We start from the raw sequence: 20604 nt of genomic DNA on the forward strand, positions 1-20604 counted from the left end.
TTCCTACTACATCACCTTGGGGAAGTGCTGTGGATATCCCTCTGTGTAAATAAAGTTCTGATTGGCCAGTGGCCAGGCAGGAAGTATAGGCGGGACAAAGAGAAGAGAATTCTGGGAAGTAGAAGGCTGGGGGGAGACACCGCCAGCAGCCGCCATGAAAAGCAACATATAAAGACACTGGTAAGCCACAAGCCATGTGGCAAAGTATAGACTAACAGAAATGGGCTAATTTAAGATAGAAACGGTAGATAACAAGCAGCCTGCCACGGCCATACAGTTTGTAAGCAATATAAGTTTCTGTGTGCTTTCTTGGTTGGGTCTGAGCGACTGTGGGACTGGCGGGTAAGAGAGATTTGTCCTGACTGTGGGCCAGGCAGAAAAACTCCAACTACACGCCAAAGAAATGGCTTGGTAGGTAAAGGTGCTTGCTGCCAAGCTGACAACCTGAGTTACACTCCTAGAACCCACAAGCTGTCCTCTGACTTCCATTTTGTGTGTGTGTGTGTGTGTGTGTGAGTATGTGTGTGTGTGTGTGTGTGTGTGTGAGAGAGAGAGAGAGAGAGAGAGAGAGAGAGAGAGAGAGAGAGAGAGAGAGAGAGACACGCATAGGAGTCCAGGAAGCCAGCCAATCTCAGGTTCATCTCCTGTGTAAGCACTGGGAAAGTCACTCAAACTCTGTGGATTTCCATGAGACTTTAGTGCTGGCTCAGTCTAATGCAACACAAGTACCCTGGAGGAGCCTCACTGGTTGAAATACCACTATGTCAGATGGGTCAAAACATCTAACTTTGATCATTCTGTGTCTGTTTCCTTTGGCCATGCACATGTGGCAGTTAAAGAGTTTGTGTAGCCTTTAGCCTAATGTTAGATGCCACCACATTTGACCTTTGGTCCTGGCTTAGAGAGCTATGGTCTGAATGAAGATACTCTAAGTACAGAATTCCTTGGGCTTGAATTAGTGATAGTGTATGTATACATATATACATATATACAAGTATGTATATATGTATGTATATGTATGAAGTTTTTAAGCAGAAGGACTGGCATGAGCAAGTCCAGACCAGAAACTTGCCAAGGGTGGAAGAGTAAAGAAAGTGGCCCATGCGGCAAAGGAAGTCCACATTTAAAATGTCTACTGAGACCTCAAATGTTCTAGAAAACAGAAGAAACATGATGTGGATTTAATTATAGGTAGGGGAGGGGTTGTGGGTATATAATCAGAAAATGTAAAAGACGAAAGAATTCAAATAAAGCTAAGATTGACATAGGGAATGTTCCAGATACTTGGGAGATGTCTCTATTTCTATAATCACCAACCAGTGACATGATTCTTTTTTTCTTTTTTTGTAATCTTCATGGATCTCTGGAGAGGAAAAAAATGGATAATCTTTGGTCAAAAATACATTGCAAGTTTTAAGAAAACTTTAACTGTGAACTCATCTGCAAAGGGAAGAGGTGTGTTATCTGTGAAATTCTCAGCATCTGAGGAGCTGCATGTGAAGGGTTTCCTTTTAATGTAAATGGAAAGAACTCTAGATGGTTCTGGAGGAGGCCATGTGAGGCAAAGGTAGAAATGAGATGAGATAAAACTGTTTGCTCCAACAATTATTCTCCCAAGTTTATTGACAGCTCCTCTTCTCCTTAATTACAGCTTTGCTGACAGCTATTTGCTTGGCAGAAAATTCCCTTTGAAATAATTTATACCCAAATTTGCTTTAGAAATAGAGACATGTTTAAAGGATGAATTTTTTTTATTGTTTTTGTGTTTTAATAGTGGTAAACAGTTTGTAGACAATCAGACCTGGGTTGTGTCATCAGCATTTGCTGCTGGGGCAAGAAGTTCTTTGGTTAATCAGTTCAAGAGCTCCTATTTCTGCATCTCAGACTCACATATTGAATGGTCACCAGACTGTGAAGGGAATAGGAAACAGGAGTAACAATAAAACAGAGACCATTGGGTTTTCTGACACACTTGGCAAAGGGAAGCCCAGTACTCCTTTGATGGACTCAGCCGGGTTCAGAGTGGGGAGAAGCTGGAATGACAGCTTCCAATGGAGAGATCAAGCTGGTACTGACTTAGACACTTCCTACCTATTGGTAATATGTAGGCTGTTGGGAGAGAAAAGTCATCAACAGTCTTAGCTATAACCCCCCAAAGCTGCAGTAACCATGATATGCCACTGAGCCAATAGTGGCATGAAGATAGAGGTATAAGTCATAGCTTTCCTGATAGATGTGAAGTCTTTTCTATAATAGGGGACTCATGTCAGGTACTGCAAGCCTGGTCAAGAACTTAACAGTTCTGAGGAGGCCACAAACCCTAGGGAAAACAACTAGTGTTTTGCTAAATGAGTAGCATCAAATTTCTCTAAATACTTAGTCTTATGCCCATGAAATAGTGCAGCCCTCACCTCTATGTGTTAGTTACTTTCTGTTCCTGTGATAAAACACCATGACCAAGGTAACATAAAAACAAACAACACAAAACCAGCATTTAATTTGGCTTACAGATTCATAGGGTTATAGTTCATGACCATCATGGTGGGGAGCATGGTAGTAGTCAGGCAGGCATTACATTGGAGCAGAAACTGAAAGCTTACATCTTGATCCAAAAGCAATAGGGAGAGAGAGAGAGAGAGAGAGAGAGAGAGAGAGAGAGAGAGAGAGAGAGAGAGAGAGAGAGAGACAGAGAGACAGAGAGACAGAGAGACAGAGAGAGAGACAGAGAGACAGAGAGACAGAGACAGAGACTAGGAATGGCCGGAGTCTTTTGAAATCTCAAAGTTTACCCTCCATTGACACACCCCCAACAAGACCACACCTCCTAATCCTTCCAAGTTCTGGTGTTACCAAGTATTCAAGTGTATGGACCTAAGAGGACCATTTTCATTAGAATCAGCATACCATCTCAAAGAAGCTTCTTTCCTCCACTGGATACAGATTTTAATACAGAGGCCCATCACTGGTCAAAGTTCAGAGAATGACTGAAATGTGAGCTCTGTATCATACCTCTTCTACACAAGGCTCAGAACAAAGCAGAGGAAGGAACAGGGAGGCTGTAAGAGCCAGAAAAGGGGAGGGGCTGCTGCAAAATAATGTCTTCTGGGCATGACCGGCCCGTGCAGTCAGGAACTCACAGCCGCTGTTGCTGTCTGCACAGGACAAAGCCAGTCAGCTTTCTAGCAGGGATGGGAGAGGGGTTCACAGGGCTCTGCCCCTAGATGAGGAGCTAGGAGAAGAGAGTCAGTTTCCCCCATGCTGTCCAGGAGGAATAAGAAGTGGGGACTGAGGTGTGGGTGTGATCAAAATACACTGTATACATGTGTTAACTTCTCAAAGAATGAGTAATTTATAACTATTTAAATATAAAAATATTTATTTTTCAGGCTGAGGAGTCCTAGAGGTAAGACGTGGATTGTTCCTTTGTCTCTCTGATCTCTAGGTGAATTTTATTAGGGTACACAATGTATCACCACACCGTGTTCAAGCCTGGATACCTGGACCTAAATTATAATACTTCTTTATCTCAGGGAAAAATTAAGTTGCTGGAACCCATGATGACTTACACTCAATTTACCAACACACTTCCTTAATCAGCTATAAATCCCTTTGAATAATTTATAATTTCACATAATCTTCCTGACCCCTCAATTAGTGAAGATAGTGATTATTGAATTAAACTATGCAATTAACCTCAAAGCTACCTAGATTCCCCCCTTTGCCAGATTTCAAAGAGAAATGTATGAGTTAAATTTACATTTTATTTTAGTTTTTTCATGTTCCTTGAAAAATTCTACTTACATTCATAAATAAAGAACACTTGTCAAGAACTATACTTTTCAATTTTTTAAACAATAATTTTTTTCCGAGTTCTTTCTATAAATTGTTTATTGGTGAGCATGGCTGTGACTTTTCAGTGTAGTTACTTATTTTTGATGCCTTCAATTTGGCTTAAATACTCTTTCTACTCAGCACTGCATGTGAGTTATTTCAGAGTTACCTTTGGGGTCCTTGATAGTGAGGGAGGCTGCAGCAGGGAAGTTAGAGAACTCCTTACTTTGAAGGGTACCTATTATAATAAAACACAACCTGTAACGATGATGTACTCCCCCTCTTCACAGATAAAGGCTGGTGGCATAGTCGACATTCTTTTTCTTGTCTATAGGTTGTTTGCTCCTGCTGTAGTTATTTGAATGCCTAGGGTATTCAGCCATATTACCAGGGTGATGGTGTTTATGATCATCGCTATGTTTTAGAATTCTGAATGAGTTTAGAGATGGCTACAGTAATGACTGTGACTTGTACCAAAGCAAAACTTATAGGAGAGCCAGGACATGGGTTGAGCAATAGTGAGTGTACGTTTTTTTTTTTTCACTAGTGGGACCTCTTTGTTCTTAGGCTTGGTGAATCTAGAGAGGGAAACATCTTTGTTTTCTTCTCATGTTAATCCTATTTTATTCTGCCCAAATCTCCCAAATAGGCAATCAAGCCATCCATTCAGAGGAGCTAGTGTAAGATTCAAGGCTCACTTTTCTGGGCTCATATGCCATGTTCCAGGAACTTTATAGCTATAGGAATATTTCTCGTTCTTCATTATGATGATGTCTGAGTTCTGATTTATAATACCCACTACCATGAAGTATATTGAGAACAATCTTTTTATAAAGGTTTCCCTGCATAAAATAACCTAAAAACCCAGGGGGACAGTTGTGCATAAAACATAAGCTTTTTAATCTACACTCCTTTTTACAAAGTCACAAAAATGTTCTTCAAGCCACACTTGACTTAGTGAAATGGTACCCGGATGATCAAGTGCAAAGGTAAGAGGTTCAATGAGGCAGTGATTTCTGACATGTGTTGGGATGGGCTACTGCAGGCTATGACCATCTAGCACCAAGCCACCTCATTAACAGCAGATGACCATGGTCATTGGCAGATATAGAAATGGGCTTCCCTGGAGCTTCCCAACCCCTAAACACAGCAAAGCCTCCTGATTTTTAGCAAAACAATCACTCCACAGAGAGTTGAACAGGATCTGGTTTTTGGTTGTATGGTAAACACTGTGGTCCTTCCTGCAAGTGCCCAGATGCTTTGCAAGAATGATAATCACAGAATTACAAACTCCAATAAACATCCATAAGCATGTAAGCACCAGAGGAGCAGCAGCTTTAGAAGGCAAATGCCAAACCATATTCTAAATCCTTTGCTGATTATCACCTAGAATGGTGTTCAGGAAGCAGTGTTGCTGAGGAAGTCACTAGGTTCCATCTACAAAGTAGAAGCTATCCTCCACTCAATCCTAGCTCCAAGGTGGCTGGATCCTAGGTGTGTAGGGAGAATGACTTAAAGCATTTACATTAGTGGATCTTTATTTTATTTTATTGTTTGTTTTCCTTTTGGTTTTTAGAGCCAGACTTTCTTTGTGTAGCCCTGGCTGTCCTAGAACTAGCTCTGTAAACTGAGCTGGCCTCAAACTTACAGAGATCTGCCTACCTCTGCCTCCCGAGAGTTTGGATTAAAGGTGTGTACCACCACCATCTAGCTATTTTATTTTATCTTTTGGAATTGAAATAAGAAAGAGAGAAGCAGTAGTTGTATGTATTTACGTGTTTGTATATACATGTTCACGTGTGTAGGTGTGGGTGCATGTGCACATGGACTCCTTATTGGCATCTTCCACAATTGCTCTTCATATCATTTTTGGAGACAGGGTTACTTGATGAACCCAGAGTTCACTGATTGGCTAGAGTGGCAGGCCAGCAAGCCCCAGGGATCCTACTGTGTCAAAGTCAAAATGCTGGGACTGCAGGCAAGGCCGCTTCATTGGCTTCTTCTGTGGTTTTGGGGAATTGAACTCAGATCCTCATCGTTACACATCAAGTACTTTACTGACTGTGCCATCTCACCAGACTGTGAGAAAATCGTCTTTAAAATCAGTTCGTTTTTGGAAATATGCAACAAGATAATCCTAAAATAGAAGATAACCCAATATGACAGTCATGATCAGAAGAGAGAACAATGTATGATGACATCGTAAACACCAACAGAATGGCTGCCAGGACTTCCTGGTGTTGTAGGGATGAGAGCTCTGAAGCTGGTTTCATGTGCCTTGCAGCTTGGAAACCTGAATTCTTCTTCCCTGATTTCCAGAATTGCATCAAAATGCCAATGTCAGTCTTCCCTTCACAGACATTTAAATAAGCACTAAAAATCTTGTTTTGCTCATTTGCTTAACATCAATTTAAGACAGTTTGAACTGTTTGAATGGAGCAACATCATTTATAATAGAAAATAGTAAATAATTTTTGAAATGATGTATTTTAGGCTTTGGAAGATGTTTTGAGTATTTGCATAAGTAGCCATATGTCTCAAACTCTGGAAATTGCCAGCATTTCAAATAAAATTATGCATCCCTGCAAACAGATGAGGTAGTTACTGTAGTAGTTGACAAGAGACTGTGTAGTTTTGGGCAGAATCAGGTTCAAGTAGGAAGGCTACAGTGGCCACTTAATTCCTCTGAAACTCAGTTCCTTTAGCTACAAAATGGGATGGGACTTGTTTCTACTTCACAGCGGTGCTCTCTTTTATCATATGTCTGTACATGGTTTATGTGTGTATTTGTAAAGGTGCAGATGCATATATGTCATAGTACACAGGTGGAGGGGCAGAGGACAGCCTGATGCTTTCTACCTAGTTTGGAATTGAAATAAGAAAGACAGAAGCAGTACTTGTCTGTATCTATGTGTCTGGGTCTTCTCTGTCTTTCTCCCAACTATGTCAGCTAACCTGAAAATCTGTGAGGACTTTCCTGTCTCTGCCTTTAATCTTCTCACCGCTGTTCTGGGATTGCAGATGCTCACAACTGCATCTAGCTTTTGGTGAGGCCTGGGGACTAAACTAAGGCCATGCTTGTCAGAGCTGTCTCTCCAAAACTTCATGGAATTATTCTCAAGAGATCTTGCTAATGAAATGCTTTTACAGTGGTTGGCACTACTGAGAGATTCTCATTCTATGTGGCATATGGTAAGACTCTCCTTTCTGCCTATTCTATTACATTTACCCCAATAACTGAATGTGTAGGTGGAAATAATAGAACTTTTTTTTTCTTAATAAAATCATAAAAGTAGATTACAAGGTCATTAGTAGCATCTTCCAAGGAAAAAAATCTTCAGACACATTGGGTGCTAGAAAGTGCCTGGGAAATGCCTGGCCCATCCCCCTTCCTGATGCTTGTGCTCTTAGAGGACCTTGCTGCTGCCACCTTTCCACTCTCTAGTGTAGAACCATTCACCATTAGCAAGCTCATCATTATGCTGAGATAAAATATGCTTCCCAGCGTTTTCTGTTCAGTGACCCTGGTTCAGGCCTGTAAGGCAATGCAGAATAAATTGATTTTCTTTTTTAAATGAAGAGATTCCTGATACTTGAAGGTGCCTATTTTGGTCCCTTTGAGTCTGGTGTATGTCAGGTTTTCCATTTGAATGCTTTCAATAATTTTGCATGCGAACAATGTGTGTGGTAGGGTCCTTTCCAGTGCTGTTTCCACAACCATGACTCAAGGAAACTGTTAAGAGTGGAACAGATCATACAAAGTGCACCTTGGTCAAAATCAGAGCTGGTTTCTCATCTTTGTAAATGCAAAATGAGCAGGTATCTGGGGTCTTCAGTATGAAAATGACCTCTGCAGCTGAGTGAGCCTCACATGCCCTTCAATTTCCACACAGTTTGTTTTCCCCACTGGCCGGTGGTTGTGTGGGACTTCGTCTTGTTAAATGCAACACATGCCTCTTTGACCCTGTCTTCATCTAGTATATCTTCATTCTCATTTCATGGAATTTGTAACCATGATTGTCACACAACAATGTGTGAAAACATGACACTACTTAAAGCAATATGTCCTATGTGATGAGTTCAGACAGAAGCCAACAACAGAGGATCCAAAGCCTGTACTGGGCCAACCAAGACTTGGTTGATTCATTGAAGAACTATTTATTGCTAAGGACTGGCAGTGTGGTTTAGTGGTGCAGTACTAAGCTAGAATGCTTGAGACCCTGGACTCCATCCCAGCTGGAGGTTTTGGGGGTAAGGGCAGTGATATAGCACATGAGGTTCTTGGTTTGCTCTCTAGTATTATGTCCAAAAATTAGTAATTTATTGATAGATGTGGTATACCTTGGCTATAATCTCAGAATCTGCAAAGCAGAAGCAGGAGGATTGTGAGTTTTAAGGCTAGCCTAAGCTAAAATATTTATACTCTGGCTCAAAAACAAAACAAAACAAAACAAAACAAAAACAAAACAAAACAAAACAAAACAAAACAAAAAAACAAAAAAAAAAAAAAACAAGGGAGAGGGCTGGAAACCAGAGGTAGAATATTCACCTAGCATGCACAGTATCCTGGGTTCCATCACTAGCTTGGAAAAAAAGTGTTCAGCATTTAGGGAGATAGCACCCTCAGGAAACACAAAGTTCTTTCTTGGGGGGCGGGCTTTTTGAGACAGGATTTTTCTGTGTAGTTTTGTGCCTTTCCTGGAACTTACTCTGTAGCCCAGGCTGGCCTCCAACTCACAGAGATCTACCTGCCTCCACCTCCTGAGTGCTGGGATTAAAGGTGTGCACCACCAACACCTGGCTTCAAAGTTGTTCTTATACAGCTTTCTAATAGATCATCTACTAATTGGTTTAGAGGAAACTGTGATTCAATTTTTTTTCATCTGTGTTCCAGTCATTGTTGGCAGACTGAGGCAGTCCTGGCAATATCTCAGTCAATTAGGACCTCTAAGAAAATGAACTTAGCGGGAGTGACTTGGTCTTGATAAAGGCATGTTGACCTCACCATTTTCCCCCAAGGGCTTATCTAATTTTTTATTTTTTACAAATACATAATATGTACAAAAGTTATTTAGCATTTGAAAACTGGATACCTCCATCCTCAAATTGAAACATACTCTTCAATATGCAAGCATGGAGTAATTCTCAACCCGGTTATTTTGATCCTTTGGGACATTTGGCAATGATTAGAGATAGTTTTGATTGTCCCAAGTGGTGGTATTATTAGCACATAGGTAGGGATGCTTTTACATGTTCTCCAATACAGAAGGTATTCCTCCAGACAAATTAGTGGGTCAGTAGTGATGGGGCTCTGAGAACTATTATTAAAAGGAGGCAGTGCAATTGAGTTGTTAGGTTATGTTTGGCCTTGGGTCTTGGGTTGGAAACATGCTTGTGCTTTTGTTTCAGCACATGTAGTGTGATACTGATAGTAATGTGGGCAGAAAAAACAACTGAGGTAATGTATGGGAGACTCCCAACACAGCATCTAGACCAGAGGTAATGGAATGATTAAATGATGTTTTTTGTTATTGTTGAATTTTCTTTCTTGCTTGATAGTATACATTTTGTTGACATGAGTGAATATTTAGAAGTACCTAGGAAGTATGTAGCATTTCCACATTATTTGCATATGTGTGTTTAAAGAAACAGCTGATGGTGGGCATGGTGCATGTCTTTAATCCCAGCACTTTGGAGGCAGAGGCAGGCAGATCTCAGTGAGTTTGGGACCAGCCTGATCTACAAAGTAAGTTCTAGGACAGCCAGGACTGTTACACAGAGAAACCTTGTCTTGAAAAACCAGACTCATACCCCCCCATGCCCCCCCCCACACACACACAGAGAGAGAGAGAGAGAGAGAGAGAGAGAGAGAGAGAGAGAGAGAGACATCCCTATGCTATTTGATAACTCAATGTTAGCTCCAAAAATGACATAATGTCTTCTCTGCCTACCTTCTTGAAATATTCTACCAAGATGAGATGCTGAACTGCCAAATGGAGAAATTATTTAATGACTACTCAATTTTTTTCCACATATGAATATGATTCACATTTTTAGACTGAAATCAATATTTCAATATTCTGTAGTTGAGTATGTAGGCTAAGGTAAAGGTAATGCAACTAAAACAGTTTAAAATCGGAATATCAACAGAGATTAACTTGGTCACCAGAAGTCATTTGCTTTACATAGGATTTGATAATCATAATGTTATTTGATATTTATTTGTAAGATGAATATTCTTGGGAGCTCTTGCCAATTGGTAGAGAGTATATCCAAAGATGTGCATTCTTATTTAGTATCCCTCAAAGGCTGCATGATTCAGACTTTCAACTCTAATACTTGCTTTCAATGATGTAATGATGATGACTTTGCAAATTTGTACTCCAAATAAAGCCTCTACTGTAGCAATTCAAGAGTTTTGAAATAATATTGTGTATTGCATTAGAATCTGCTGGGCTAAGGTAATAGGCCAAATGCTTCTGAACCTTAGGATTCCCATGCTAAAATTCTAACCCAACATGTGATGATATTCAGAAGAGAGGTCTTGGGAGGTAACTATATCACAAAAGTGGGACTCTTCTGAATGGAATTAGTTTTCTTATATAAAAGCACCAGAAAGAGTTTCTTTCTGTAGTGTGGGAACACTAGATAGAAGAAGATGGCAGTCTGCTACTCTTACCAGAACATGATATGCCAACATCCTTACTTCAGAATTTCAGTTTTCAAGTCTGTGAAAACTAAATCCCTGTTGCCTATTAGTTGCCCAATCTGCAGTGCTATATCTAGACAGACAAAAATATAAGAAAATATAGGTTTGTGCATGGAATAGGCACAGGAATTCCTGTAGTATCCACCAGTTTCACTGGTCTTTCCATAGGTCTTAAACAGGAGTTGGCAAGATTTTCTTAGATACAAAGATTGTTTGGTTTTTCTAGACAGTCTAACAGACTAGTAATAGCCAACACGTACATGAAAGGGTGCTCAACTTCTCTAATCATTGGAGAAACACAAATACACATTACATCACTGCAGACCTGTTACCATAGTTTTTCTGAAAATCACAAGATATAATAACTGTTCATGAGGGTGTGGATAAAAGGGAATCCTTGTACATTATTGGCAAAATGGAGAGTGTAATAGCTATTATTGCAAAATAACATGGAATTTCCTAAAGAAGCCAAATGAGGCCACCACAGGGTCCTGACACTTTCTTCTGAGAGATCACCACAAAAATTAGGTCATTACCTTGTAAGGATACTTTCACATTCATGTTCACTGACATCACAACAGTCAGTGTAAAGAAGCAGCCTAAGGAAAGCATCAGGTGAGCAGGTGAATTTGAACATATGTACGGGAGTGTACTATTCGGCTGTTTATGGATGTACCTAAAGAACATTTAGCCATGTGAAATACATTAGACCCAGAAAGAATAGTAATGCATGACTCACTTGTATAATTGTAGAATGGGGAAGGAGAGAGATGTAGAAACAAACAGAAAGGCGTCATTTATTAGAATCAAGGCTGGGGGTGATGACCAGTGGCGGAGCAAAGGATACAAATGTGTAAGCAAAACTAGTTGAAAGCTGGGGACAGTAGCTTAGAGCATTATAGCTGGCCTTTGCTCAATGAGTGGATGGTGGCTCCTCTGCCGGTAGGAAGATGGGTAACTGTGTGAGATGATGGAGGTGTTTGTTTTTTTCTCTAGAGTAAGGATGTGCTCTTTGTACGTGAGTTATAATGTCCTGCAATATACCTTAAGTATAATTCAGCTTTTTAAATGATCTAAAACAATTTGAGGACTGGGGCTGTAGCTCAGGGGTAGAGTAATTGCATAGTGCCTGGACAAGTACATAAGATAAAAACTTCATTAAAAATTAAATAAACATATACTTATTAAGAACATTCTACAATATTGGAAGGTAGAGGCAGGCGGTTGAGGTTGAGGGCAGCCTAGTCTACAGAGCTAGATCTAGGACAGCCAAGGATACACAAAGAAACCCCATCTTGAAAATGAAAACAAAATCAAAATGAAACAAAAACAAAAAACAAAAAAGAAGAATATATTACAAGTAAAAAATTAAAATTCTAGTTATTTATAAAGGAAGAGCTAGGGACAAAAACTGTATAATGTCTCTTATAATGAATGTCTCTTTTTTTCTTAGGACATAGCTATACTTATCAACATATGCTCTAAATTGAGATTGTCAAACTGTTCTAAAAACTGCAAAAATAAACAAACAAACAAAAACCCCATCATTCCAGGAATTCCAAGTATGTTTTTATTCATTTATTTGGTGTGTATATATGTTTGTTTCTCTGTGTGTGCAAATGGCCAGACATGTGTACATGGAGATCAGAGGACAACTTTCAGAGTCAGATCTTACTTTCAACCATGTGGAGCCAGGGATCAAACTCAGATCATCAGGCTTGGTAGGAAGCACCTTTACCCACTGAGCCTTCCTGCCACCCCCTGTGTCTATTCTTGGCATGTGTGCTTTTGTGGGAGACTTTACATCATTGTTTATGTCTTTGGGGAAAATGGGTGGTATTATTGAAGATTCATGAGTTTTTTAAAAGCAATCAAGGGTTTTAGCTTCTTTACTCTTCCACTGTGCACGGATACACCTCCAAACCAAATGCTCTCTGACGTATGATCTCTTAAACCTTAAGACAGTCTTTAAAGGGAGTTGGGCCATTTCATTGTGTGTTGTATTTAAGTAATGCTTTAAGTAGAATGTTCCCAGGGTTCTAAAATTGTCAGTCCATGTGTAATTAGGAATGTTCTCAACTAGATCATCTTGGTTAGCAAGAGATGGGTGGATTATTCTGGAAAACTACTTAGCAAGCCATGAATAGCAATTAAATGTGAAAAGACTAAATTTCTCTTTTAAATGGGTTGTTGCCATAACTTAACGTGGCAATGTGACTTTCTATTTTTAATTACTGTAGAAAGTGCATTTTGTGAAGTTGATTTTTTTTCCTGCTGAGAGCTAAATAGTTTCATATTTTGGACCTCTTACATTTTGTAACATTCAGCAAGTGTTTTGCCTTTGTGGAACCTTTTGATTCATGGTGGATAAAAAATGTAAAGGTTAGTAAAGATACTGTCATCTTTCTTAAATAAAGAGAGAAGATGAATATCTTGGAGAAATTGAGTATTTCTCTCCATAAGGTTGCATGACCTTATCTTATTTCATTATGCTTTCTTGCTTTTTATTCCCAGAACAATCATAGTTAACACTGACACTTAAAGATAGTCCATTTTAAATTCAAACAGGAGGAACTTCGATCCATATTCATTGGCAATATTAGGATTTTAGAAGGTTGCAATCTGATGAATACACGTTTGCACTTGCCTGTCTTGAACACCATGGGTCTCTTGCCATCTGTGATCCCAAACTCTGTCTTCTCATAAGGAACTGATAACTGTCCCCTCTTTTAGTAAATAACACTGCATCACAGTCTGTTGCCTCTAATAACTACAGATGCTCAGTTGCTTAAACCGCCTTGGTCATTCAAATTGCATTTTCTTTTGTCTCTAAATTGCAGAGGGAAATAGAGAAGAGGGTATGCCTTCAATACAGTGTGAAAGATTAGTCATTGTGCACAATTTATTTCAAAAGAGAAAATTAAAAAATGTCAAGAATGGAAATTTTTCTCCTTGAACTTTAAATGTCTGTGAAGAAAGTGTTGGAGGAGAAGAAATCTGGCAACATTTATACATGTTTAGATTGAATTGACAGGGAAAGTAACTCCTAATATTTTACTAACTAATACTAGTTATTGAGCACAACCATTGTAAATACAGCTTCATGTACTGGTTTTAAAAGATGAAAAATCTTGACCCCAGTTAAAATAGAAGGTGGGGAAGGGACCTACCTCAGCTCTACACTCTTCTGGGATACCTCTTTCCTGAAACCTTAACTAGGATTTTTGGAAGTGCCACAAGAAGAAAAAGATGAGTAAACGCAAGTAGGGAATGCCACTGTCTATGTCCCCAGTTGCTCTTCATTTGATGCTTTGCAGCCCTGACTGCAGGCCTGCAGGTCAGAATGAGCAGTCAGCTGTAATTATTCCAGTCACACCTCCTCACAATGAAACCTTTGTCCCGTGTTTACAGCCCTCTTTGGCAGAGGCTGTCTTGCTGTCTCTAAACTGAGAAGAACCACCCTTTGGCTCCCCTCAGCATCAGCTGCCCGAGTTTCAGGCTGGGATGCCAACTATCAGACTTCCTTTTCTTCCAAAGTGGACTTCTTCTTCTTCTACTTTTTTTTAAGGGTGAAAAGACCTATTCTCACCAACCTCCCATATATTCTGGCTGATTTATGTCCTGGCCAGAAGCTCTTCCTTCCGTATCTCTTTACATTTTCCCTCCTTCCATAGACTGCCACTAGGCAAACCACATTTAAAGTCCAAAATTGTACAAATAAATAAATAAAATGCTTAAGCAAACAGTACTCAGCACTCTGAGGGGAAAAAATTCAAGGATTGGTTTATGGGTAGAGAGAAATCAAGGAAATCTTGCTATAACTTTGTCACCAGGGAAAGACATAGTACTTCTCAGTGGCTCTCTTAATGAAGTCCAGCTATTTATTTAAACTCATCAACAGCTGTAGCCTGAAGAGCTCCAGAACTGGAGGAAAATTGAGACGCACACCAGGGTCTGAAAGCAGACTGCTAACTATCTAAATGTGTCTCTGATCAGGTCTAGAAGAGTTCTTCTCTAGAGCAAGTCCTTCCAGAGCAAGGTCAGGAGCAGACACTATTATCATTTAAAGTCTCCTAACAAAGATGGCAAAGGACCTTGCTTAGACATCTCACCCCATCTGATGGAGTCTCTTTCTTGAATCTGAGAACACAGGACAACCAGTGCTGGGTCCCTAGCCCTGTGCTGCTCCAATGATCATTCTAGAACCCTTAACTGCTTTGTAAGCACCATGCATCTTATCTCTCATCCCAGTCCTGAAACCTTAACTGACTTCTCTTAATGATCTCCCCCTCAACTCACAGTACTTACAACAGTTATACTGCTTCTCTGGAGAGAACTGGGTCATAAAATTTTAGAGGAGAAAGGTAGAGGTTGGGGGTGGGGGTAGTTCAGTAGTACAAACACTGATTAAATTCCCCAGCAACTCTCTCCAAATTAAAGATATTTTTTTTCTACAAGTATCCACAAGAATGTCAAGAATGTTGTCATTTTTATGATTGTACTTTGCTTTTCCATTTTAATGTCACACTGCCACATGGTACACATGCTAAAAATTTACCTCCTTAACCTGCGAAGTAGAAAACTTTTCATAGAACATTAACATTGGGTGTTTCATAGACTGTCCTTTCTCAGGATGCTCAAAGAACTTCTTAAAATTCAAAATTAGACCATGCCATGAGAACAGTCCTATCAGGAAAGGCTGCTGGGTGCATTGGCAAATCAGAAGCACAGGAAAGGTCACACCAAAGTCAGTGGCCGTAAGCACCGCAGACTCTAAGAGCTTGATTCCAGTATATATGTCTATTCGCCGCCTTCATCTGTCTCTCTTCTCTGGCAGGAAGGGATGTGGCCAGTTTAGAGGCTTGACCTCATCTCCTGCACTCAGTAACTGCCAGGTTGTTCTCCCTTATTCCTGCTGTGTTTTCTGCTTCCTCAGCAGGGCCAAGACTGCACCCTGGAACAGATATGACCAAGGGCTAAGCCAAGAGGGTAGTAACCAACCTCAGGTGTCCTTGAGGCTTCCTCCTGTGTCTAAAGGGAAGGTTGCCCCTGCTAGGGATCATACTCTCAAGACTGAAGGGGTCATGCAACTACAAGCAAGCGACTAGCCCATGCTGTAGAAATACACCAGAGGGGAAAGGTGGGTCAAGTTCAGGGTCCACGGAGGCTCTGCTTTCCTCTGAGGAAGAGACAGGAAGGAAAGTGCTTAGGGATATAGAGAGCAGCTACACGCACGGTGCCTGTGCATTACAGTTACGACTTTCTGTTGTGTGTTCTGCTCTCAGTTAGATTTAGTCCTTGGCCAGATCCCTGACACCATAATTCTGGGGCATTTATTTCCTTTGATGGAGACACATCAGAGACTAGAGGAAGTCTAGGTACATTATGTGGGGGACAGCGGCTGCAGACTCAATTTCCGTGTGATTATAGTAGTCAAATCCTCTAATCCTTCCTGATGTCCATGCCAGTAAAAGCAGCATTAATAATAATCATTACGATTCCACAGTAAACTCTGAATCTACCCAACGTTGAACTCCGCTGTTCTCTCGTGCCAGGATGCCAATCACACTTCTCTCTACGTAGCTAGGTGCAGCTGGGAAAGGACTCTGGCATTGCCTCAAAGCTGCCCTCCAGATTCCAGCTGCCACAGCAGCGGAGCGGAGGCCAGCTCACAGTCTGCCTATTGCTTAGGACAGGTTGGGACTTTGCGGAGGCGGCGTTTTCTTTACAGAGCTGAACGGTTCACCTTATCTGACCTCCTCCACTCGCCTCCTCACCTCCCGGCTTTATCCAAACCTCACCACCAGACAAGCAGAGCTCAAACCACCCGCGCACAATTCAGAGCTTTCCCAGGGACTGCCAGGACTCGGGGGACAGGAAATCCGGGGAGTTGATGATGTCCGGCAGGTGGCAGGGACTAGAGTCACCACCACATTCTCCTCCCACCGCAGAGCTCTGGCGCGAGGGAGCCTAACACCCTGGAGCCAGGATCCCTCAGTAGGTGCCTGCTCCTCCCCAAAGCCTCAGTCTCGGAGACACTGCTCCGGGAACAGCTACCCTGTTGGAGACTCAGGCAGCTTCTCTCTTGGCAGTCTGAAGGAGATGCCACTGGCTACCAGAGAAGCGAAGGGCCTGGGTCAATCGCCTGGCACCCCGCGCTCCCCATGTCACCGTAACTCGGTGCGCACAACCCCGGTATCCAGCGCACAGCACTCTCCACCTGCCCCTCTGTCTTCTTGTGCAGCGTCTTTCCTGCTCCCAGACCAGTCCCCTAGCTGAGGCGATTCCTTTCTGTCCCCCTTCCCCCCAAAAGTCCCAGGAAGTGGAGCTCAGGCAATGATGCCCCTCAAGCGGCAGATAGTAGAGGGGAAGGTGCGGCACGGAGCTGAACCGCGCGGGGTGCTCTGGTGGCTTTTCCAGAGTGACCTCCGGTGCCTGGGGACAGACCCCAGCTATCTGCTTTACCTGGCACGGCGGGCGACTCCCAGGAGACGTTGAGACTCCTCCGTGACGGTTGTCCAGCTCACATCGCTGCCTTCCCCTTTGAGCGAACGGGTGTCCCAAGTCCCTTAGCCCCAGCTAGCGTCGCTGCCCCCACCCCCCCCCCCTTCCCCCCAAGTCAAAAGTGTCACAGCTCTGCTGCCTTCGGATGTTTCCAAAGTCTCCGCGCAATCGCCAGGAGTTGAGAACTGATGACAAGCACTGCAAACCCGCTGACGTCCGCGGCCCCAGGTCTCCGCCTGGAGGGTGAAAAGAGCCGCCTAGTCCTCTTGGTCACAGTCCCCGGAGCGGGGCGCGCGGTCGGCTTCTTCCTCTCCCTCGCGCCTTCCCTAGACCGAGTGGCTGCCGCCTGCCTGCACGGCGGGTCCTGGTTCTCCTGCTCATGAATATTCTGATAGAGGCTAATGCTGTTGAAGTAAATTGAATTAGCCAATTGGTGCCAGGAATGTGCGCTCGCTCCTTCCTTCTGAATCGCTGTCTGGAACCCCACCAGAAGAAAGCAATTATCGTCCGGTTGGCACCCTGTGGTTTAGACCAGCGAGGGACAAAATGGGTTAATTCTTTAAATGCCATTTAAAAACCACATTTAAATATTTAAACTTCTTTATTAGCTGGGGGAGATAGAAAGTGCTAACCCAGAGGGGAATGAAAGAGAACAGAGGGCAGGGTGGGGACGCTGGTGTGTGTGTTTGGAGGGGGGGGGCGGGGGAGCGCTGGTGCATCTAAACTTTGTCAGGAAGTTGAGGTGACTGATTTTGCATAGCCTCTGAGTTCTCAGAAGAAGTCCCTGAGTCGGGCAGAAAAAGAGGTGCAAATGGGGTCATAGAGGAGATGGGTATTAGCCCAGGTTGACCTTGAGGGTGCTGAGGACTCAGTGATATTTTCAGAGGAAGGCTTGTGGGGAGATGGCAGAGGGAGCCTGACTCAGGAGTGTTTAGAAAATGTTAAGATTTCTTTTGTTCTCACAGCAATTTTAAAGTTTTCAGCCTACGAGTTAAGTAGGAGTGATATGAAGCCATCCTAAGGGCGAGATGTTTCAGGAGGGTTGTATGTAGCTCATGGACCCAACTCGAAGTTCCCAGTTTGATTCCCAGAGCCTGCAAGAAAAAGATGGGAGCACTAGATAGAGGCAGATGGATCAGGTGGGTCCCTGAGGCTCACTAACCAGCCAGCGGATGGATCAGGTGAGTTAGAGGCCAAGGAAAGACCCTGCTTTCAAGTCAGTCAGCCAATCAATCAATTAATCAGTCGGTGGGCAGTACCTGAGTTGGGGGAATACTAAGGCTAACCTTTGGTCTACACATGATTGATCTAGAAGGCACTGCCTGTTTCATAGTTCAAACCTTTCTTCCTGGAATCAAATAAAAAAAAAAAATGTCAAGAAGGGGCTTTCCTTGTCCCAAACCCCATCCTGAGGGGGAGTTACTGATTAAGGGAGGGGTTATGCTTGCAGCTTTGGTACAACCCAGCTGAGAATTTTCCCAGTTCTGCCTCTCTGTCTCCTTCCAGACCTCTAGTGAGAGTGTTTAGGGTTTCCTCCCCATCATTGACCTCCTAAATACAGAAACTAGTTTGGTTGAATTAGTATGTTAATGAAAGATACACTGTGCAAAAGCCTTGCGGCAAAATGATCTATATAAACAACCAATAAAAATATGTACTTAAATAACCACCGCAATCCCCAAATACAGGACAATATTAAATGTTCTAGTTAAGGCAATTGTGCCGTATTTCTGAGATTTCAGGAGGCCTGGAAGCAGAACTCATATTTGTAACAATATAATTATCAATACTGAGCAGCTAATGTTCATTGAGAATAAGTGTGATGGATTTGTGTAACACGAGCCATCTCATTTAATCTTCCTAAATATTATAATCAGAATCTGTTATAATGTTGTAAAATTTAGTAAAGGAGGCAGGTGAGGCCTAGAAAGCCATTAGTATGCCTAAACAATGTAATTTATAGGTTGTAAGACATCACCCATTGCAGCCAGTTCCTCAACATCAGGCCACCAGTAGCTTATACTGCCTCCTAACCTAAACAGAGAAAACACCACCCAATTTTATGAAGAGACCTATCTTTGCTGATAAATCTGAACCAAAATTTGGTGAAATCTCTTCACCAAAAGATTTTTTTGTTTAGTTTTACAAAAACACTATAAGAAAACAAACTGAACAATTCATAAGAAATAGACATGTTGCTTTTTGTATAGCTGTGACCTAAATGTCTGAGAGATCAACTCAGACCACAGTCCTTGATGCTGTTGATTCTAGGCCTGTAGTGAGGAATATCATGATAGTGACCATCGTGGAGGAGGAAGTTAACCATATCACAAATGCCAAGAAGCAAAGACTAAGGAAGTGTCTGGATCTAGGTATCAGCTCCAAAACATGTCCCCAGTGACCTCCTTCTCCCAGCTGGAATCCAGAGCCTCTCCAAACAGCATGAGAGCTGGGGGCCCAGCATTCAACACACAGCCTGTGAGGGCACATTTCATGGCCAAGCCATAGCAGGAAGTTAATTTGCTTCATGGTACTGGGTCTTGGGAAGTCTAGGAGCAAGGAACCAATGTCTAGTGAGGTTTTCCTGAGGTATTTAAAGAAGGTGGCTAACACAACAGGAGAGATGAGCAAGTGCCTTTCTCCCTATTCTTATAAAGCCAGTAATGTCCTCATCTACATGGTTTCATCAAACCCTAGTTACAAAAGACTCCATTTCCAATTGTCATTAAAATATGACTTTGGAGATTAAGTTTCTAACATAAGAACTTTTAAACCAAAGGAAAAAGTGTAATGGTTAATATGTCTAACTTGACTGGGTGTTTCTATAAGGGTATTTTTGGGGATTAACATTTAAATTTGAATACTGAGTAAAGCAGGTTGCCTTCCACTAGGTGACAGGGTCCTGTTCAATCAGTTGAAGGTCTTAGTAGAACAAAGTTTGTTCTTACCCAAATAATAGTTGATGTCACATGATGGTCTGAAAATTATGGCATCTGCTTCGCAGATTTAGGGCTTGCCAGTTCTTCTGTCTGTCTGTCTGCTATCTATTATCTACCTATCAGCCTGTCTGTCTATCATCTATCTATCATCTATGTATGTATGTATATGTATATCAGTCAGTCTGTCTGTCTGTCTTAGCCATTCATCAATTATCTTTATATCTACCTGTTTATATATTTGTCTTAGTTACTTTTCTATTCCTGTGATAATGCACCATGACAAGGATATCAATAGAAGGAAGTATTTTGGGGGAAGGTTACAGTTTCAGGGGAATAGTAGTTCATCATCATCAGGGCAGGAGGGAGGGTGGCAGCAGGCACAGTACTGGAGCAGGAGGTGAGAGGCCATATTCTGATGCACAAACAGGAGGCAGAGAGCTAACAAGGTATAATAGGAAGCTTTTGAAACCTTAAGCCTGCCTCCAGTGATAGACCTCCTCCAACAATAACACACTACCTAATCCTTTCAAAACAGCCACCTTGGGGCGCACTTACTCAAATGCCTGAGCTTTATGGGAGACAATCTCATTAAAACCTGTCTGTCTCTTTGTCTGTCGATTT

General features: G+C 41.9%; 1 protein-coding gene across 1 annotated transcript in view; it reads right to left on the minus strand.

Annotated features, from left to right (window-relative positions):
• Positions 1–17682, minus strand: part of Cdh20 (cadherin 20) — a 248938-nt gene extending 231256 nt beyond the window's left edge. The window contains exon 1 of the mRNA XM_036202240.1: positions 17006–17682. The gene's annotated coding sequence lies outside the window, so the exon portion shown is untranslated. The remainder of the gene's footprint in view (positions 1–17005) is intronic.
• Between the last annotated feature and the right edge of the window lie 2922 nt (positions 17683–20604).

This window comes from Onychomys torridus, chromosome 11 (assembly GCF_903995425.1).
Source record: "Onychomys torridus chromosome 11, mOncTor1.1, whole genome shotgun sequence".
Taxonomy (NCBI): domain Eukaryota; kingdom Metazoa; phylum Chordata; class Mammalia; order Rodentia; family Cricetidae; genus Onychomys; species Onychomys torridus.